This window comes from Salminus brasiliensis, chromosome 16, assembly GCF_030463535.1.
Source record: "Salminus brasiliensis chromosome 16, fSalBra1.hap2, whole genome shotgun sequence".
NCBI lineage: Eukaryota > Metazoa > Chordata > Actinopteri > Characiformes > Bryconidae > Salminus > Salminus brasiliensis.
In genome coordinates, this window is record NC_132893.1 from 17,459,138 (window position 1) to 17,482,422 (window position 23,285).

Consider the following 23,285-nt stretch of genomic DNA (forward strand, 5'->3'; position numbering starts at 1 on the left):
TTGTGTGAATCGCATCGCAAACAGAGGAGGTTTGAGGGAAAACAAGGGATTAAACGAACACCAAAACACACACAACAGGGTGCGACGGATTTCAGAGCAAGGTCAAGGTTTTTGGAAGTAATTCTGGCCAGATGGTTACGGGCAGACCCTCATGTTGGGTCCACCAGGGGGCAGCGGTTTACAGGCTCAATTTTTGATTTTTCTTTAAAGGGTACCTGAGGTAAACTACAGCAGACTTGTTACCACTTGAAGTGAACATGAAGTGAACATGAAGTGCACCAACCAGGGCATAAAAGCATTTTATCATTCTAAGCAGACCTTTGTATCTCCAAATTGCAGCACAATCAATATGAAAGACACCAAAATGCTAGAAATGGTATATTATTATACAATATTTAACACACTGTAACATGGTCATTCAAATAAGAAGGCTACCAACCAACACAGGTGAGTCCAGAATGTCACATCATATGAATTGTTTACTAAACAAATCATAATAATAATAATAATTTTTAACTTCAGTATTATTTGGCAGCACATCTTACCTAAATTGTATGGCTGTATTACGTATAGACCAAGATCACGGTTTTGGCTACATTGTATCAATTTGATCTGGTACGTTTTACAAGGGCTGCATCTCCCTGTCCTTGACATTAGCTGCTTTGTAGAGGTGCGAGTGTTGACCGCTATACTACTACTATTATGGCATTACTAGCAGCAGCACAACTTCAAGCACTGATCTCGAGACTGGTTCGAATTTCCGAAAGTCTAAACCATCCAAGAAAGTGTAAACGAACCGATCCGTGGTTCAGTTTCATCCAAACAGAGACCACCTCTTTTTGGTCCCTTGGATCGATCTGTGGTCTTAAGAACCTTTCCCTGCTATTTTGGTTTCAAACTAAAAAAAATTATTGACTATTACTATTATGGAATTACTACCAGCAGCACATCTTCAAGATCTTGAGAATCCAAAAGTCTAAACCATCGAAAAAAGTTTGCACACTGCAGACAAACCGATTCATGGTTCAGTTTGATCCAGGCAGAGACCAACTTATGTCCCTTGGTTCGAACCGTGGCCCGAACACCTTTTACAACTGCTGTTTTGGTTTCAGTCTAGGGCTGGACGATATGGTAGAAATACTATCACTATCACGGTATTCAAAGACTTTTCGCTGTACGCAATATTTATCACGATACTTCACGCTAATCACAGAGTAAAAACATCAGTAGTGACAGATTCTTATAAACTACTATTCAGATACTCTCCCGTACTGGATACAGTTATTTTTATGCAACATCTGCTGCTCTTCATCTAATTAAGCAAGTCTAATTACACTGTTGGTAAAGAAACCTGCAGCTGATCAGTGATTATTAAGCATTAACAGTATCCTCCATATGCTTAGAGAAGCATATTGTTATCACGATAACAAAACTGATGATCAGTTATCGTTCTCAAGTCATGTCGCAAACGTAACTCAGTCCTGCAGATTCTCCTGTACAACGTCTGGAGAATTCGACCCTTCCTCTCTAGAGAGGCCGCCCAGGTGCTCGTTCAGTCTCTCGTCACTTCCAGACTTGACTACTGCAACTCTCTTCTGGCTGGTCTTCCTCTGCGCACCATCAGGCCCCTGCAACTTCCCCAGAATGCAGCGGCACGGGTCGTCTTCAATGTTCCTAAATTCAGCCATGTCACTCCACTGCTGCGTTCTCTTCACTGGCTTCCTGTAGCTGCTTCCCGCATCAGATTCAAAACCCTGACCCTGGCCTACAAAGCCAAGAACGGACCAGCCCCTCCGTACTTGATGGCAATGGTCAAAAGCCGATCCGCACCAAGAGCCCTTCGAGCTTCAAGTACGGCTCAGCTCGGCTCGACCTGCCATCCCTCAAAATCCATGGAAGACAAGCGTCCAGGCTTTTTTCTGTCCTGCACCAAAGTGGTGGAACGAACTTCCACTGGGTGTCCGAACGGCCGAGTCGCTCACTGTCTTCAAACACAGACTGAAGACCCACCTCTTCCGAGAGTACTTGGACGAATAGCAGAGTACTATGGTCACCTTATTGACATGTGTTTAGTAATGTCTAAAGCTTAGAGGTATCTTTGAACTTCAAGTCTATTCTAACTAGCTAAGGTTTTCTTGGGTAAATAGCAAAGCACTTTGTAAGTCGCTCTGGATAAGAGCGTCTGCTAAATGCCATAAATGTAAATGATCACGATATGATAAAATATTGTCATATTGCCCGGCTCTATTTCAGGCTAAAAAAAATCCAGAAGGTCTGAAACAAGCAACGTAGGTGTGACCGCACCCTAAAATGGAATAATGCAGTCAGAGCAGATCGGTATTGGCCAATTCTCAGCATTAAGGAACTTAGGAGACAAATTAATAGGTAGACCTAAATTAACAGCGCCAATCTAACACATTAGCCACTAGTTAACAGGCTAATCATGATACAACAATAAAATACAGTGTGATGACATGTCCAATAAAAACACATGAATTAACCCCCACCCCAACATCAGGATTGATGTAGAGTGATAGTGATCCTGGACCAGACAAACAACCCATCTCAGCTGCAGCTGAGATCTCACACACACCCTCGCCCCTCTTCAACCATGTATTTTAGGCCCCTTTCGGTCACCGAGACTGCTCTGGCCCTGAAGGCATAACAAAGGTTGCCAAGTTGCAGAGAGCAGATGCCAGGAAGAAAACAGGGCACCGGGACACACTGCGAGGTAAGCCTGGGCCTGGTGTTTCCCCAAGCGTCTAATATAGCACACAGTTTTATCTCTGGCAGTTTCTTGTACATTACAGCGTATTCCTTTTCAAGGGCCCCTTTTCAAGCACCCCGGCCAGAGCCAGCTGGTTGCATAAGCCGGCCGCCTACACAGGTTAGTTTATTTAAGGCTAGCTAGGATGTCTTTAGCATCGACTTGAGAGGTCGTTCGCTGCTTGAACATAGGTTGTACAGAATACTCCTTCTGTCCTGCTGTCCTCGGTTTCTAACCTATTGATCGATCTCTTCATATGAGATTACTTGTTAGGTTAGAGAGAGAGTAAGCGTCACGGCCAGAGCATGAACAGATGGACATTTTTAGTATATTGGGGCTAAATGGAAATGTCCAGTGCGATCACTGCGTCGCCAGCATAAGTAAAGAATGTGTGTGCAGAGGGAAGGCAGTGTGGGAGGGAGAGAGTGCGAGAGAGAGTGAGAGTGAGAGAGAGAGAGAGAGGGCGTAAGAGAGAGAGACAGAAGGAATTCTGAGAAACTTGCAACAGTAAGCTGTTTGTAAAGGTCTTCGGAAAGAGGCATGACCTGCTAAGGCAAAGACGCGTGTCAAGGAGAGACCATGCTACTTAAATAGCAAGACGTCCTTCAGGATGGCAGAATTTATTACCCTTACACACACACACACACACACACACACACACACACACACACACACACACACACACACACACAACATAGAACATCACTCAGGCCTCGACGCAGTCATTGTCCCTCAGCGGCTCTAGCTATCGGCTGCCAAACTGCAGTACAGGGGTGGGACGATATTAATGCTTATCATCATGATCTCCTAATAGTGCTGCAAAAAAAATATTAAGCTATTGTTGATGTACTCTGACCAGCCATACTATTATAACCACCTGCCCAATGTTGTGCGGCCAAAAGAGCTTGTGGACTCCACAAGACCTCTGAAGGCAAGTTGTCAGCAGCAGATTCTTTAGGTTGGGTAGAGCCTTGGGTGTCAATGACCCTGACGCCTATTCACTGTTCAGAATTGTTTAGATCCTCATGCTTGCCCACTTCCCTGCTTTCAACACAGCTTCAGTTTCAAGAACAGATTGTTCACCTGTCTCTGATTAACTCTGTCAAACAAATGTTGCACCCAGCTCCAACCCGTCTTCTCCCTTCTCTTCTATCACTCGCCGCACCAACGGGGGGTCCGGCTTCATGCACAATATTCGGAGGCCGCCTCCTCCGTTCCATCTCAGGGCGTGGACCAAACTAGCAAAATCAGTGTTCTTCGCTGCTCTTAGAAAATAGAATGCTTCAGTTGTGTTTGTAAAGGCAGACTGCATGACTAGGTTCTTGATTTTATACACCAGGGCCAATAGGACTGGATGAAACACCAGGTTTGAATGATTCAGAGGTGTGTCCCAATACTTTTGGCGATATAATCTACGCCGCTGCTGCACTTGAATCGTGTTCTTTGCTGTTTTTAGAAAATGTGCTTCAGTTTTGCATTCCATTTAAATAAAGTTACAAATGACTATGAAACTCATGACTATGAGTTCGTTTTTGCTTGTTTTTGCTGGACATGTCATTTTAGAAGAACTTTAAATGTATATATTTACATTTATCCAAGTTAAAAAAGCTTTTATTTAAGTTATTTATGATTTTTTTATGGATGGATTACATTTATGGATTTTAAACACTTCAGATGTTCCAGGATATGAACGTGGTCCAAGGGTGTGTTCCACCTGTGTGCTACATACTAATATAGTAAGGGAAATACTATATATACTATATCTTAATAGTGTGAGTTTGGCAGGTTAGCACACAAAATACTAATGTACTTATGAACATGATTCTAATATTCATTGTGAGGGCAAAAGTGTAGGGACACATACACATTACACCTACAGGAGCTTTTAGGACATGCCATTCTAAACCCCACGCATTAATACAGACCCCCCCCCCCCCACACACACACACACACATTTACTTGCTTTTCAGCTCCAACGGCAGGTTCGGAACTGAGCACGAAGCTGAGTTGCAGTGGTTCTTAAATGCTTCCACTTCTTAATAACTTAATAATACCCCTCACAGGTGATGGTGGAATTTCTAGGAAGAAAAAAATTTCACCAACTCACTTGTTGCTCAGACAGCACCACGCTGGAATCCAGTGAGCTCTTTAGAACCACCCATTCTTTCACTAATGGTAGTAAAGGCAGACTGCATGGCTAGGTTCTGGAGTTTGTACACCCGTGCCAATGGGTCTGGATGTAACACCAGATTTGAATGATTCAGAGGTGCGTCCCAATACTTTTGTCAATATAATCTACACTGCACTTGCACCTCTGTCCATCACCACCCCCCAGACATGAGTAGCTCCCCTGTTTCTGTTTAGCGTTGCATTGTGGGACAATAGTGTCTAGTAGACACTAGTAGAGCCCGCTGGTCTTTTTTTGAACTGTGAAAGTTGGACATCTGCTCAACTGTTTTTTAAACTATACTAAAGCGCTGATTAAAACGGAGCTCATGGGCATGACTTCGGCGTTGATTAAGGGGCTGAGTGTCGGGACAGCTTTTTTTGGATGACATTTTTGGATTCCACGATCATAAAGCAAATGTTCTGATATGTCATCATGTCTCCTCCAGTTGTGAATCATGCTGTGTTGGATCTCAGCGGGCTGGCTGCCACAATGAATGTGTTTGGACCCGTGTGTGTTTTTAATCAATCCAGCATTCCTAGATCAGAGGCTTTTTTTTTTTTTTTTTTTTTTTTTAAACACTGCTTTTATAAGCAACGTGGTGGACCGTGGTGCTCGCCACACGCACCACACACACACACACACACACACACACACACACATACACACTAATCCCTGTGATTGAAGAGCTCTCAGTCGCTTAATTAAATTTGCCAGTGATCCACTGCGCTGCCTATACAAACACTCACACACACACACACAAACACACACACACACTCGCATGCAAGCTCACACGTACAGCTCCAGAGGAACGGGACTTCAACAATAGCAGTCCTCCTATTTATCACCCAGAACAGAGAAGAGGGTCATATTTCACTGGAGGTTTTTCAGCCGCAGCAGGATGGTGATGTATGTGCATTACACTGGTAAAGTGCGCTGGGTTTATTCCAAAGCTATTGATCTCAAGCAATCGCAAACATAATGTCACAATAGTGCTCCAGTTTGTTTTCTGGGTGTGTCTGTGGGAGTGTGTGTGAGAGAGATTGTGTGCTACCACTTTCTGTGAGGAATAAAATGAGAGGACAACATGAAAAACGAGCTCAGGTGAGGACACTGCTTTGGGCCTAAAAGTGCTGAAGTGGCTGTTGGACGCCGAGGTTACATTTAGGGGCAGGTCTAAGTGTAGATTACTGGGATTAGGTTTAGGGTAAGCACTAAGGATGCACCAATACGATATCATATTTTGAAGTATCTGCCGAGTACCAATACCAACCAGTACTTTTTTTTATATATATATATTTTATCTCAAATAAGATCTAATAAGCTTTAGAGCCATAAAAAATAGAAATTGCCACAATTGACATGTGAAAGTAGGGAAGCATAATCTGGCTAAGCATGACCAAACAGCTTTTTAACTGGTGTTTAAAAATCATATTTCAGAGCAGTGAAAATAATGGCAGGTTACAAAGAAAAAGTGCTGATGCGGCAATTTCACATTCCAGTAGACGTTTCAATGTAAAAGGGCACTAAACTTCAATGTGTGGCCTTTAAACAAGCTGCTGAAACTCAATTTCTGGGTTCAGAACCAACAAAAAACACCACATGGAAACATAAGTCACAAAATACAAGTCCAAGTCAACATACACACACATACAAAGTAAGTAAAAAAATATTGGGATACGCTATTTAAAAAAGAGTGTATCCTTCTTTTGTTGGGGTATCTATCTCTACTGTCCAGGGAAGGAGCATTGCTTCAAGGTTTGGATTGCATGAGTGTCAGTGAGGTCCTAATGTTGGATGATCACCACCCCACCTCATCCCCAACTCATCCTAAAAGTATTGGATGGGGCTCCATCATTCCATCATGAGAACACAGCTCCTACTCTGGGTTATTATGGATATGGTTAGTAGGGAAATGTTCAGTTTAGGGTTCAGTTTAAGTTTACAGTTAGGTTTGGGGTTAGTGTGGTTAGGGGTTGTACAGGTATGTTTACGGTTAGGTTTGGGGTTAGTGTGGTTAGTATCAGTACTGTTAGGGTAAGGTTCAGGGTTAGTATGCTTAAGGTAGGATTAGGTTTAGAGTTGAGCAGGGTTATATTTAGGGTGAGCAGGGTTAAGAGTCGGGTTAGTGTGGTTAAGGTAGGATTAGGTTTAGAGTTAGTAGGGTTAGGTACTTACAAGGTAACTCGTATTACAGAGGTGGGTCAGTGTAGTATTAGTCACCCAGCCTGGGAATCGAACCCCAGTCTCCCACATGGTGTGGTAGCTCAGTGGCAGGTAGTGGTGTTATCTGTTGCGCCACACCAACCACTACTATTTAGGGTTAGTAGGGTTAGGGTTAGTGTGGTTAAGGTAGGATTAGGTTTAGAGTTAGCATATTTAGGGTTAGTAGGGTTAGGGTTAGCGTGGTTAAGGTAGGATTAGGTTTAGAGATGGCATATGGGGGTTAGGGTTAGTATGGTTACGGTAGGATTAGGTTTAGAGTTAGCAGATTTAGGGTTAGTGGGGTTAGATTTAGGGTTATTATGGTTAAGGAAGGATTGGGTTTAGAGTTAGCATATAGGGGTTAGTAGGGTTAAAGATAGGGTTAGCACGGTAAAGGTAGGATTAGGTTTAGAGTGAGCATATTTAAGCTTAGTGGGGTAAATTTTGGGTTATTATGATTAAGGAAGGATTGGGTTTAGAATTAGCATATTTAGGCTTAGTGGGGTAAATTTTGGGTTATTATGATTAAGGAAGGATTGGGTTTAGAATTAGCATATTTAGACTTAGTGGGGTAAATTTAGGGTTATGGTTAAGGTAGGATTAGGTTTAGAGTTAGCATATGGGGGTTAGTAGGGTTGAATTTAGGGTTAGCGTAGTTGAGGTAGGATTAGGTTTAGAGTTAGCATATACAGGGTTAGTATGTTAAGAGTATGGTTAGGTTTAAGGCTGATGATTACAGTTAGGGTAACGACTACATATAGTAAAACATATGTATGTGTGTGTTTTCCCTAGACTTGACATGTAGCAGTATTTCTTAACAGTACAAGCTAAACTGTCACATTCCTTCCACACTATAGTAACAGATGCAAATACAGTAGAGTGACCCTGTTATGATCAGGCTGCTGCTAAAGCGCCTGCAGCCTCGTTCTCCACTGCTACCGTAATGATGATGACACTCGGGGTAAATGGAGCAACAACATATGCTACATTTCTGAGCGCATGTGCGGTTGCGTCCATACCGTCCATGTGTTGGGGCAGCGCCAGTGGCCTCCTATCAATCAAGCTCTTTAGGGTTTGTCGGGGCTTGACTCCTAATGAGCCCTCGGCACATCGAGCAGTCAGAGTAAACACATAATTGCTTTGGAAAAAGTCGTTTGGACAGATTGTGGATCTAAATGAATTCTGAATGCTTTAAATTGGCTGAAAAGGCTTGGAGGAGTGTTATAAGCCATTTAAATTACAGGACTGTTCTGTACTAGTCTCTAAATGGCCTCACTTATCTCACATTACACTGGATGTTTCTCCTGTTCTGCAGGCTGTCGCTGTGTTAGGAGTCATTGTGTGCTGTGGTGTTGCTGACTTTCCAGTTTGTTCTTCACACGGCTCTTCACTGTAACTCCTCAGCTTGCGTGGACCAACTAGATTAAAAATATCTGCACACTATTGACAAGGTTCAATAAATGTAGACAGTCAAGCTTAATAGGCTCTTTCTCGAATTTCATTTAGATAGACAGATAGATAGATAGATGGAGGGATGGATGCTTTATTGAGTCGAAGGAAATTTAGCAGCCAGTAGCAATTGCTTAATACAGCACAGTAATACAATAATTACAATAACAAAAAATAGAAAACATGTCAAAAAATAGTATTGTGCATTTAAATTAAATGTATTTAATTCAGTTATTAAATATTTGCCCTTATTTTTACATGTATATTTGTAATTAACCCATGTCAGTCAGTCAGTAATTTATTTTCCTTAAAATGATTTATCTACCTGACATATATTTATTCTTTTTCTTGTTATTATTATTGTAATTATTATTAGTGTTGGCTCCTAACGTAATAATAAATGCATGAATTTCAAAATGTTCTCCATTAATGTTCCCTATTATGGCATATTTCAGTGTCAAAACCCTCTATACAGTAGGACACCCCATGAAAACCTTTTTTATTTATTTTAACAAATGAAAATTCGATGTGGGTAATTTTAATAAACACATAAACCTAAAGAAATCATTTGTAAAAATGTAATAAATAAAAAATTACATTTTCTTGTGAGGAAAAAAAAAAGACACCCCAACATTCATTACTACTTCAAATGTCTAGAATTAGAATCAGATGCATCACATTAGCTGCAGATGATTTGAACATCATTAGAGAGGATTTTGGAGGAGGCTGTCTTTTTAAAACCAAACCATTTGGTTTGATCTGTAAATGAATGTTATTACCAAAGTGCTTTCTGAGGCTGAAGAAGGTTGTAGATGCACAATACACAATAACAGAAGACATGCTTGGTGTAAACCAGATGCAGAATTTAAGCATGACACGGACAAGCTGCTTTTCTGCAGTAGGGTCTAGAGAGCGCTCCAACATTCACTAGGACTTATTGTATCAGATTGAGCCCGATCCTGACCATCTGTCTAAAAACTACAGCTGAAAGAGCTCTGCATAGAGAAGTGGGAAAACTGTCTCCCAGTTGATACCAGAGACGGGTAGATCATTAGTATAGGAAATGTCTGTCGTTATTGGCATGCATCACTGTTTCCGGTTGCAGTGGTTGCGAGGAGAACTACAGGAACCCATGGACCGCAATAGCAATCATGAGTGTTTTTAGGATAAGCGATTAACATATCAACGTCAAAAGAAGAAGCCGTCTCTACGTTGCTGTGTGCCTCTGTGTGCCAATTCTTCAAGGTACAACTCGGGGATTAGCTTTCATAGGTTTCCAGTGGATCCTGAGGTGCAGCTCAGTGGCTTACAAAGATACTTAGGGATACCTGACGGCCGTGGGAAAGAGAAAACTCAATAAACAAGCGGTGCCTCGTCTTTGCATTTAATGCACATTCAATGCATATTCAGTTGAATGTCAAATCAGCATCTACAGTGGACCATCAAAGTAAAGTGATGCCTGGATTCATTCTAAGAGCTGTGAGAGACAGGCCAGTACAGAGTTCATTTATCTTTAAATGAAAATATATCATCTTTAGTAAAGAGGACAGACACTGAAATCTGTAAAACTACTCTTTGATTATTCTAATTAAAAAGACTAATGCAACCACCATACTGTGTTTCATGTCTTTAATTACACTAAAAGAAGGCAATGGAGCTGAAGAACTTCATTTGTATTAAATGTATTACCACAAAAAATAGCAGATTAACAAGCCTAGAAAATGAAAATAAATGAAAGATCTAAAAAATCAACTAAAATTAATAGCCTATACCTTTATTTCATTACGCATCTCTGACTTAAAGCAACTTCTGCATTTTTGTAAAGCCTCTGGATGATCAAGTCACACCACACCATTCCTGAAGCCCTTCTCCCGCTTACTCCCGGGTGCTGTCGTCGAAGCCTGAATGATGTGCTGAACATCTTTGATGGTTATTTTTGGCCAGACATCTTGAAAACATTGCTTGTAGAATGCTATTTTGCATGCTGACCGGTGGAAAGTGGAAATGCCTGTGATTAACAAACTTGGAACCGGAACCCGGAAACGCCTCCTTACCCAACTAGTCAATTAGGGTCTTGGGTGTCCTAAACATTTTTTCCTCAGAAGAAAATTGCAGTTCTATTAATTACATTTTACAGATGACATTTCCAAGTGGTTCTTTGAGCAATGGCATTGTTTCCATAAGGAACCGTGTTTATAAAAGATATGTGTGTGAAGAACCTTTACATCAAATGTTCCTTTAAAAAGATCTACACATGCACACATCTCTAAAAAAATAATGTTATAGTAATAAAGTCGAGATCGAGTTTAGCTCCGCCCACTGAGGTTGCGGTTATAAGCAGTGTTTCTTTTGTCAAAATGAGGAACAATACAGAGTAACCGATCATGATGGAGGTTATTTCCATATATCGGCCTTAAAGGTAAACTGACAAATACATAGAATATAGGAGACAACTGTATGATACATGCCCTCCCAGCTGACCTGACCGGCAGGTCGGGAAGGGATGAAAGTGAAGACAATGCTGGACTGAAGCTGGACACGCCTAATGCTCACAACTCCCATTGCTCACCCACCCCAACCTCCAGCATCATCTATCTACAGATGTGTTCCGGATTGTGTTGACGTGTTTAGGAATATGAATGAGAGAGAGAGAGAGAGAGAGAGAGAGAGAGAGAGAGAGAGAGAGAGAAAGAGAGAGAGAGAGAGAGAGAGAAAGAGAGAGAGATCCGTCTGTCCTCATTAAGATCTTTTTTTCAAGCACACAAAAAAGTGCATCCAGTGGAAGCGGCGCTCGCGCATCATCTGTGTCTTCTCCCTCCGCCTCCAACACATATTGATATTTGGCACTCAGCTCCACGCGCCCTGCCTACAAATACCAGCATCTTTGATCCTTGCATATCTTTACCACAGGCTAACAGTGTGTGTTAAGCAAAACCAGGGCTTCACTGACGTTCAATACTGACACAAGGTTAAGCACAGAGGAGGTGTGTGTGTGTGTGTGTGTGTGTGTCTATACTGTTGTCCTGTATCTCTTTGTGAGAAAGTGAGAACAGTGTTTAAGTGGCCAAATCATGTAGAACAAAAATCAAACCGTTTCATTCACTTTTATAGTTCTCAGCACAGTTTGGGAGTAGTTCCCTACTGGTGTATTTGGTAGTTTCTGGTATGGGTTTGGTACTAATTGTATGGTCTGGTAGTTTATGGTATAGGTTTGGTATGTATGGTATGGTCTGGTAGTTTTCAGTATATTTTTGCAGTTTCTGGTATGGGTTTAATAGCTATGGTATAGTTTGGTAGGTTGTGGTATGGGTTTAGTACTTATGGTATGGTCTGGTAGTTTCTGGTATGGGTTTAGTACTTATGGTATAGTCTGGTAGTTTCTGGTATGGGTTTGGTACTTATGGTATGGTCTGGTAGTTTCTGGTATGGGTTTAGTACTTATGGTATGGTCTGGTAGTTTCTGGTATGGGTTTGGTACTTATGGTATGGTCTGGTAGTTTCTGGTATGGATTTGGAACTTGTTGTCTGCTAGTTTCCAATATATTTTGTTGGGTTTAGTACCTACGGTATAGTTTGGTAGGTTCTGGTATGGGTTTAGTACATATGGTATAGTTTGGTAAGTTCTGGTATGGGTTAAGTACCTATGGTATAGTTTGGTAAGTTCTGGTATGGGTTTAGTACATATGGTATAGTTTGGTAAGTTCTGGTATGGGTTTAGCACATATGGTATAGTTTGGTAAGTTCTGGTATGGGTTTAGCACATATGGTATAGTTTGGTAAGCTCTGGTATGGGTTTAGTACATATGGTAAAGTTTGGTAAGTTCTGGTATGGGTTAAGTACCTATGGTATAGTTTGGTAAGTTCTAGTATGGGTTTAGTACATATGGTATAGTTTGGTAGGTTCTGGCCTGTGTGTAGTACCTATGGATATAGTTTGGTAAGTTCTGGTATGGGTTTAGTACCTATGTTTGGTAAGTTTTGGTATGGGTTTAGTACCTATGTTTGGTAAGTTTTGGTATGGGTTTAGCACATATGGTATAGTTTGGTAAGTTCTGGTATGGGTCTAGCACATATGGCATAGTTTGGTAAGTTCTGTTATGGATTTGTAGTTTGTGGTATGGGTTTGGTCCTTACAGTAAGGTCTGGTAGTTTCTGGTATGGGTTTGGTACTTATGGTATAGTTTGGTAAGTTCTGGTATGGGTTTAGTACCTATGTTTGGTAAGTTCTGGTATGGGTTTAGTACTTATGGTATAGTTTGGTAAGTTATGTTATGGTTTAGTACCTATGGTATAGTTTGGTAAGTTCTGGTATGGGTTTAGTACATAGGATATAGTTTGGTAAGTTCTGGTATGGGTTTAGTACATAGGATATAGTTTGGTAAGTTCTGGTATGGATTTGTAGTTTGTGGTATGGGTTTGGTCCTTACAGTAAGGTCTAGTAGTAGTTCCTGGTATGGGTTTGTTACTTATGGTATAGTCTGGTAGTTTCTGGTATGGGTTTGGTAGTTGGTTCTTGGTATAGTGTAGTACTTTTTGGAATGGTTTAGTAGTTTTTTGTATGGTCTGGTGGATTTCAGCATAGTTTTGTAGTTTTTGCTATGGTCTTCGTTTCTGGTACAGTTTGGTAGTTCTAGGTATGGTTTGGTTGCTCTCTGTATTTACTGGTATATTACGCCATGGTCTAGTAGTTTCTGTTTTGACAGTTCTCGGCTTTCTCAACAACCAGTCTATGTACCTGCATCTACACCCAACCACTGGTCAGACTGCTTCCCATTGTTTAACAAGAGCAGCACATGGCAGCACAGTTTAAAAAAAAAAAAAAACGTTGGGGGTCGCTAATTGGAGAGATCAGAGTGAGGACTGAACCCATGACCCCAGGTTCCTGTAACTGTACGGCACACACTCCCACACTTGCCCCCATTGCACAGCAGTAACCTTAATGCCCATGAAACAATTGGGACTCAGTAGTGAATGCTGAGGGAGGAAATGCCATGGGATTGAACCGATGACATTCCAGTCTGAAGCTTCTAACCTTTAGGCCACTTATAAAACTGAAAGAGCTTCAGAATTTTATCCCTTAAAGTTGAAATCCATGGAGAGCCCATCAAGTTAAGGCCCACAGGGAGTTGGAGCTCATTTCTCTGGTATTGCAGCCAGTGTCTCGCTGCAGTGCAGGTAAAATATGGAGAAACAGAAGCCCATTAGCAACTGATGATGAGGACACTTCGCTCCTCTGATCCACGCACACAAAGTTATGTCACGTTCTGTGAACACACACACACACACACACACACACAGAAAGGTGTAAATGACGCAAGTGGCTCTCATTAAGCGGCTCAGAGTCGCAGAAAGAGCAAGCGAGCGAGTGAGATACAGAGAACAGGCGAAGGAAAGAGGGAGCACCTTCCACCCTCTTTATTCTCTGCACTGTAATTAGATGTGCGTATGTGAGCAGCCTCCTGAGTCGCAAGAGGGGAGCGAGGTGAACCGTGAGGGAGAGCGCGACGACCGAGGAAGAGTAAAAATACACAGACTCGAGTGAGACATCACAGGGCTTGAAATTGAATTTGGAGTGTTTTCGGAATTTAATCGCATTACCCAAAGACAGAGTGAGGAACAGAGGCATGAAGAATCCTGGACTACTTGCTCTTTAAAAGCGTACACCCGTCGTTGCCTCTCTGCAGTGAAAAATATCATAAAGCAGAGGCTAAAAAAAAGGAGGCAGAACATCGACAAAAGGCGTGCGTACGGACTGAGCGGCGGAGCCCGAATAAAAGCAAAAGAGGCAAGTAAAAGACTAACAGCAGCTGCTATTAAAGACAGTGCCATGACCTGAAGGTTGCTAATTGCCAAGTCAGCGGCAGCCAACTGAAGGCCGCATTGAACGGAAGAGAAGACAAAGCCAGCGGAAATAGACCTGAATGGAAAACAGAGGCCAGCCTTCAAACTGAGGCTGGCAAAATCAATCTGACAGGTTTTGATGATTCACCCCAAAAGAGGCGGCTGTAAACACTGGTATTTATTGAGAGCAACAGAAGGGCTGGCAGCTTCTGGACAACAACCCACCCCCCTCCTCCTTTTCCTCCTTCCTTCCTTTCAGTATTTCACTATTTCAGTTGTCTTGTCAAAGAAAGCACAATAGAGGTCCCTCCCTCTGCCTTTCACAGCCGCAAACGGCTGCCTTCGCTTTTCCCCGCGCAATCTAGACTTTATTCAGGCGCGAACAATGCCCCGCCGTGCCACGTCACGCTTTCATAACTTCCTTATCTTCCTATTCTCATTGTTGTCTCTCTCACTCTCTTTTCTATTTGTGGTTAATTTCATCGCCGCAGCATGTTATTTATTTATTTATTTATTTATATTTTTAAAAGGGGAGGGGGGGTGGGGGTGAATGCAGTTTCTTTTGTGCGCTTGTGAATGAAGGCGATAACGCCAGCATGAATGGAGGAACACAAAGTGATAATGATGTAGACCGGACTGGAAGAGCTGCTGGCAGAGGGCAATGTGTGACTCTGAGTTAAGAGTGAAGCGTGTGGTGTGATGCCTTGGGTTCAATGGCGCGATTGAAGGGCTTCGCACATTGCTGCGATTGTTTAAACGCAAGAAATGACAGCTGACACGACATCTCAGCACGATATGTGCCAAACCAAAAAGACAAATGTTAATCTGGGATAGGCCTTGGTCTTGACTTAGACTGGACTATTCTACAGCCTTGGTCTTGAATCAGACTAGACTATTCTACAGTTTTGGCCTTGACTCAGACTAGACTATCATTCAGCCTTGGTCATGACTCAGACTGGACTATCATTCAGCCTTGGTCATGACTCAGACTGGACTATCACTCAGCCTTGGTCTTGACTCAGACTGGACTATCATTCAGCCTTGGTCATGACTCAGACTGGACTATCATTCAGCCTTGGTCTTGACTCAGACTGGACTATCATTCAGCCTTGGTCATGACTCAGACTGGACTATCATTCAGCCTTGGTCATGACTCAGACTGGACTATCATTCAGCCTTGGTCTTGACTCAGACTGGACTATCATTCAGCCTTGGTCATGACTCAGACTGGACCATCATACAGCCTTGGCCTTGACTTAGAAAACCTTAGAACAGGTGTGGTTGATTCCTGCTTGTGATGTTATGAAAGTCAGCAGACAGTCTTTGAAGTGTGAAGGTGTGAGGGTGCTGGAGTTAAGATGTTATATCGGCAGATGTGCTGAAAGTACAAACCTATATGAGCCAAAACTGCTCCAGGAAGGCTGGCCTATCACAGAAGGATAAATCTTTAAGATGGGTTTCAACAGCCTGCCTGCCTTCACATACACTCGGCCATACACATTTGGGATGGCCTCTATATCAATCTAGAGCATCACCTGTCAGCTACTTACCGTCATAACAAATATATCCTGGGAGCTTCACACCAATTCACACCCACACCCAGACATCAGAGACCCTTATGTGACCATACTAGCTACTAGCTGTGTCCTAAAGTCTAGACTGCAGTTGAGGTAGAAGAGAGACCTTGCTAGCACTGCTGTACAAAGGCTCATCTTCAGCACAGAACCTTTTTACAGTACTGTACAGAATCCTTTTTGAGTGTAGGGATTTTTACAGATTTGTCAACAAAGTACTTTTGGATAAGGGTGTCTGCTAATTACCAATGTAAAAAACCTTGTATCTCCAAAATGGCAACTTTACACAGAATGTCTTATACCCTCTGGGAACCTAAACCTAAAAGATTTCTTTGGTCCAGTCCCAGTGTTGTCCCTCACTGCGATATTTAGCTGCTGGGTGCCGGGATGGACATGAGGTCCCGTAGCACTGTCACTGAGGAGATCCGCTGCCCGCAGCCCACCCGTACCCTGCCCTATGCCAGTCGTTGAAACCAAATATGGGCTGGTAAATCGTTAGAGATTTCAGAACCTCAGTAAACCCCAAAGATCGGTAAAATCATGACCGCAATTTAAAGTAAAAAGCTAAAAAATGCAACTTCTCTGTGTCAAGGCTATGTACGGTGCCATGGCAACATAAAGAAATTCATGCCACGCCAGTCATGCACGTTCATTCGAATATTAAGACCACACCCACAACATTAAGAACCACTGGCAGATTCTCCTACAGTTCAAAACTGCTATAATCTTACGATCTCATGGTGATACAGCAAAACCATACACAACAGTGCACAACAGTGCACCACTACAAAAACTCCAAATCTTCCCACTGGTCAGGCCCTGACTACTACAACATGCATGTTCACTCTAGCTTCTGTTATTTTACTGTTACGTTTAGAACAAATCAAAAGTTAGTAACAACATCCAGTGGCTCAGGATCAGGGGGTGATCCAGGCATTTTTAATGGATCGGCTACGGGCTTTTAAGATTCTGATCCACCTCCGATCCTTAGGTTTTCTGTAGCAGAGTGCCATCTAGCATCCTCTAAGCACTATATATAGACCTGATCCTCATTATTTCAGTGAGTAAAACAACACAGAACTTTATTTTCACTGTTGTTTGTCTGTGGGGTGACTGACGTTACCAGTAAGCAGCCAAAACAAAAGCTAAAGTTGGCTTTTAATGCTAACTCTTCCTTCCACCTTAAATAGTGCTGCAGTTACAGTGTATACATTTCCACAGCAGAACTGAGCTGCTGCAGTATTTAAGGTGGAAACATTAGTTAGCTTAAAGCCTCGCTATAAACGTGACACAGCAAACAACTTACTCTTTACTCTTTCATATAATGTTTGTCTATTTTCTGCCGTTGTTGGACAAAGATATTTTATTTCATTATTTCCATTTGGGAAGATTTAATGTTACTCTTAAATTCTGGTTAGAAACCAAACTGTGGTGAAAACGCTCCGTTCTACCAGCGGGAGAACCATGCTCCTTTCATTGTTTCTAAACCAGCTCTCTAATGCTAATGAACACAAGGTACGTGATTAGACTGCAGAGTTGTAAAGGAACTGGGAGCGGAATGGTCAGGTTTTTTTTTTTTCAGTGGTTTTACTGGGGTTTACTGTTGTGTATTAGCACATCTTACCCGAGTTACGGGTCTGTATTATTTGTCGAAACACAAAGATGGGAATCGGCATTGGCCTACAGTCAGCATTAGTAGACTCGGAAGGGATTGAGGGTCGAACAACCCTTTGGTAACAGACGTCTGCAGGTCTGAAGACTGTGTATGTCACTTTGAAAACAGATTTAGCATTAATATTACCATAATCTTATTAAACCAGGAATGACATTTGCATTGATCTGCTTAGCAGCTATGGTCATTAGACTAGAATAGAGTAAATCTGTGTATTTATTAGCTCTAGGTTAGCTGGAAGTGAAGGCCCAAAACAGGTGGTGGTATGAAATAGAGAAGTGTGCTGTTTCAAAGGGTTAACGATGTGCTGTAATATGACAGGCGGTGTTTTACTATTGATCGTTTTATTTTTAAACCTTGTCCCAGGGTGTGTTACATGCCGCTGGCTCGTTGTAGGAGCTACCAAAAGAACCCCACACCGCCTCCCTAAATAAAAGAACATCTAAATATAAACCTTGCTGCACCACAGTTGGAGAGAAAGCCAAAAAAGAGAGGGGAGGAGAGAGAGAGAGAGAGGCAGCATGAGTCTGTGTTTTTTTTTTTTAACCCACCCCTTTGTCGTTTACAAACGACATTCTGGTTGGGTGTTACATCAGTGCTTATCTGTGCAGGTCCAGGCCTGCTGGAGATGCACAACACACACTGGAGCAGGGTGCCCTCTGCCCACAAAACAAACACACACACGTGCACATAGCACTGATCTCACACACACACACACACACATGTGCCCAGGCGCTTCAGCCTGGCACTGGAATTGCAGTGCTGAGGTGGATATCTGGTATCAACCTTTAGCAGTCAAAAACTGCTCATCCATCAACGAGAGAGCGAGCGAGAGAGACAAAGAGTACAGAGCCTTCTGACCTTGCTATGGTTGGCCGGCTGGAGGTCAGCGTACAGAGCGGCCGTGCTTGAATCAGGAGAACAGCTGGACATTACAACACACTGATGACATCTCAGTGACTAATCCGTCTCGAACACACACGAAATGAACTGTTTTATGCATGCATGCTCTCCGGCGTGACATTGCTGTACACGTACGTGGGAGCGGCAGACCGTGAACCTCAAACAGCTGTAAAACGAGCCCATTCCAAAAGCACAAAACTGTTACATAACAGTCCTGACTCCTGATTTAATTTAATGCCCCCAAAATGTATGTGCATCCAGACTTTTATGGCTAAGCGCTACAGCTACTCAAAAAAATATATAATAAAAATAATAACAATAATAATAAAAAAGGCTTTGAACTAAATGTTGAACTAAACTAACTGAAGGAAGCATCGCTGTGTGTATCTGTGGACCACTCGAGAAGCGAGCGGGTGCTAGACTAAAACTAACCCTACCACACCCTACTAGTCTCATTAGCCAGCTCACACCCAATCATGCCTACTGGACACAGAGAGGACCCAGAGAGGACAGCAGCACACAGCATTTACGTCTGGTATGACTTAAGAATGATCACAAAAAAGTTCTCATTAAAGGATTAAAGTCAAAGCTAGGCTAAGTAGGTTCATTGCATGACTGTAAACCAGCCAATCAAAGCAGAGCTCATCCATTAGTCCACCATAAAAGGAAAATCAGCGTGTTGCATAGGCTTGTAAAACCACACCTGGGCATTTTTCACCCCAACTAAAGTGACATATTTATGTTTAATACATCAAAGAACAACTTAAAAGTCTTAATAAATGCATTCAATGGCATGATTACCTTTCTATTTTTTGTTTTGTTTGAAACGCCCTGACCAACACACACACACACACACACCTAGTAACATCAATGGGGAACCCTCAGGGCTTTTAGGCCTTCACAGAACGTCTAATTATTTCCGGTAGTAAAAAAAAATAACAAATGCATCTTTAATGTCGGCTCATTTTTATTCAATACAATCATGCTTGTTCTCAGGCTCTGCAAGTGTTACACTCCTAGACTTATTTCTTATTATTCAGTCAGGGCCTTTATTCAGCTTTTCTATTGGTTGGGACTTCATTCGCCCAAGCAAAGGCCGAACAAATCTGATTAACCACCAACATAATTAGGAACTCACAGTGGAATCATCCAATCACATACTGATTTCCAAGGTGTGGTGGGTCAGTCTGGAAAAAACGTCAGTCTGGGCCTTCTAGAAGTCCTCATACTTCACTGACTGTGAATACGAGCAGTAATCTACAGGACTCTTTCCACTGCAACAGCCGAGGTAAAAACATGCTAATGCTAGGAGTTTCAAGTCGAGCCCTTTTTTTTTTTTTTTTTTTTTTTTTTTTTAAACCCACCCGCTCACTAGGACTGCCCCTCTCCCTTTTGCAAGGCCCCGACACTAGGAGGGTAACGTCAATCACATGCCTCCTCTGATACATGTAAAGTCAGCCTCTTTTCGGAATGACGCCAATACAGCATCACTAGCCCCAGCCCCGGACGCCTGTGCTGGAGTGGGACAGAGCATGGCCGATGCACTCTTGGGCTCCGGCTGCTGATAGCGAAGCAGCTTCTGCCTACATTTTTGACTCATTTCACATTTGAATAGTCCCACACATCCGTTCTAATCCATTCTGGTTGCCCTGTACTGTTTGTTCCGTCTCCTCAGCCATCATATAGTCACACAGTCTCTTTCCATACTACCACCAATTGAATTAACCAAAGATTTAGTGTGTAGTCTACGTAAGAATCCACAAGACTGACCTCCCCCACTCCCAAATCAACACACACACACATTCCTGCATGGGCAGACAGGCTACGAAGCTGGTGACCGACCTTGTGTGATCAGTGGGTCAGTGTCTGTCTCTCCACGCTTCTGTAGGGGAAATGAGATTGAACAGCCCTGGTGTCCTTCTCAGCGTCACGTCATTCACTTCTCGGCTGTGCTAATGGGATGACTATATGAAGGGATGACCTGTTGCAGCATCCTCAGTGCTAGTCTGGGTTTGGTCCATTCTTAGGTGCGCTCCAGCTCCACTATGTGTGTGTGTGTGTGTGTGTGTGTGTGTGTGTGTGTGTGTGTATATATATATAGCAATGACATCTGCGTTTTATTTTCTATTACTTTCTCTTCAGTGGCCCACTTAGGACTGGAGAATTGAAAGCTATAGACTTGCCGTTTGAATCCCAAGTGTGAAGCTGCTTATTCACAAGCAGGCGCAACATCAGGGGCCGGTGCAGAAATGCAAGCGCGCGCATAGCTACAGAGGAACGGACCAGGCGGCTTTGAATAGCCGCATTATGATCTTTTTATGATCGCCTGCCGAATTAATGCACAAGTGTAACTTCAATCACTTCAGAGATAGAGGCAGAGAGCGAGACCTAGGAAAAGAGAGAGCTAATGATGAGGACATTTTTCTGATGCATATCTGAGTGAAGGCCGTGAGGACTGTACTGACTGAGTCAGCGTGTGATCACAGCGCTAGTCAGAGGTACAGCCTCCACTGTGGACTAGGGTCCGGAGGGGGTGGGGGGTAAGGGGCTTGGAGAGAGCTATGGGAACGGCAGGATTAAGTAAAAAAAAAAAAAAAAAAGGACATTAACAAGGACCATATCAACAGCACTACATACTGAGGGTGTACCAACTTCTAGAAGATACAGAACGTTCTACGGAAGTGACATGAAGAAGGTTCATTAAGAATCAGCATCTTAAATTGTATGCCCCTGAGTCTGTTCCATGGGTCATTCACTTGCTGTCCACTGAAACCCTGTCAATTAGAGCTGCACGGTATAGGACCAAAAATGGGACATTTGATGAAGTCAATGGACTCTGGTACTATACGAGCAGCATAAATGATGATTATTAAATACATAGATATACTGTATATGTGATATGTGAGGTATAACCGTTCACCCCTTAGTTCAAATGCCAAAGCCCCAAAGTCCCAAAGCGCAGAAAGTATGTTAGCTAATGCAACAGAACTGGCAGTTAGCGCTCTCCTCCAAGCATGTTCAGCTGCCCAGTGAGTTACATCAGCGGCAGTTAAAGCAGACTAGGAGGAAGCATATGCAAGACTTCACCCTCCCAACACAACAAAAGGTTCTCTTTACCAATCCAAGCTTGATGAACTTGTATGAACTTGGGCTAGCTGAAATCTAGAATATACAGTATATCAAAAATATCAATGCAGTGTCAGCTAGGTTGCTAGTTAGCAAACTGTCACTACAATTGTTGCTGGGTTAGCCATCACGAATATTAGCAAACAGGACGAATATGTCCTCCTCATCTTGTTTACACCTGGTCAGGACATGTGACTAGTATCTGGACAGTATCCTGATAAGATTTTAGCCACATGCGTTTTAAATGGGTAGTGAAATGCGTCTCCGGTCAGTCCGAGTGAAATCCGTTTGCTAAATCCGCTCATTACGTGGCAACCAGTCGTCTACCCATTAAGCCTCTTCCTGTCTCTCCATTGAAACGCAGCATTAAAATCATTCACCACCTCTTTTCGAACTGCTTCTGATGTAACATCGCTAGGTAGCCAGAGCGCTCAGAGGAAAGTGAGTCTCCACAGCTAACAGACGCCTATGCCGACCAAAATCACACAAGGAGTTTTCAATCTTCGTACTTCAGATCTTCTCCTTTTCGGCCGTTTCTTAGCATCTCAATGCAAGGATATACAGTCTGACAAAGCGGATGCAACAGAATTCGCTAAAAAAGGGGTACTGGATTATCATCGCTTTACCTTTGATTGTGCAGGCCTGTAGAATCCCCATCGGAAACTGCAATGGGGACAGTTGTTTTGATTTCGTTTTCATGTTTCTGAAGGCTACAATATTCCAACTGAGGGTGAGGGAGGTCAGTGCCCCCTGTGGTGATAAGAGAGAGGCCGAGACGGAGAGAAAAGAGCGAGATGCTATGCAAGAACATGGATGTCTTTTAGCTGTGCGTCTTCACCTGCCAACATGGAAAGCCTTTTAAGGGCTGAGGCACCCATCCAATATTTATCCATCCATACCGAGCCTCAGGGTAGATGGCAGCAACTATGAGAGCTTTCCGACACACATAATCGTGCATTGTTTTTTGCCTGACTTCTAAAACAAACATAAAACAGGTCAGAATTAGGGAAGGGTTGTATGCTGATGGACATTTTCAGTTCTAGAACACGAACCAACTGTATCCGTGCACCTGTCCACCGTTCGGGAATGCCAGTTTATTTGGAATTCATGTAGGACTTCTTTATTACACAATGCTCCCTGTTGGAAAGTGGCTGGCATGTGCGTCCTGCGAGTTACATGACGCCAGCTGACCACATCTGTTTGAACCAGCACTAATGTAACATCAGTGGGCAGCTCAACACGCTTGGAGGAGAACCTACCCGTCTATTTTCTACGTCAGCTAACAAAACTCATGTCGGTAAGCATCGCGTTAATGAGCCCCCCTGCCTCTGGCCACAGGGGACTGATTCTGTAATCTCCTGCTGGTGTTTAGACAGTTGTGCCACTCGAAAGGCCTAATATATGATTTCATATTAGACTTCTGAAGGTTGCAGACATGTTAATTGTACACAATTATTATTATTATTATTATTTTACAAATAACTTGTCAAAGCAACTTTGACAAGTCATTTGTATAATACAATAATAACAATAATGTGGCACTACTGATATGCTAATCTGCATACTGTCTGTCCAGGTAAA

At 42.6% G+C, this 23,285-nt stretch overlaps 1 protein-coding gene across 1 annotated transcript in view; it reads right to left on the minus strand.

The window, feature by feature from the left end:
• rtn4rl1a (reticulon 4 receptor-like 1a) overlaps nucleotides 1-23,285 on the minus strand; it is a 180,756-nt gene that overhangs the window by 97,307 nt on the left and 60,164 nt on the right. The window lies entirely within an intron of this gene.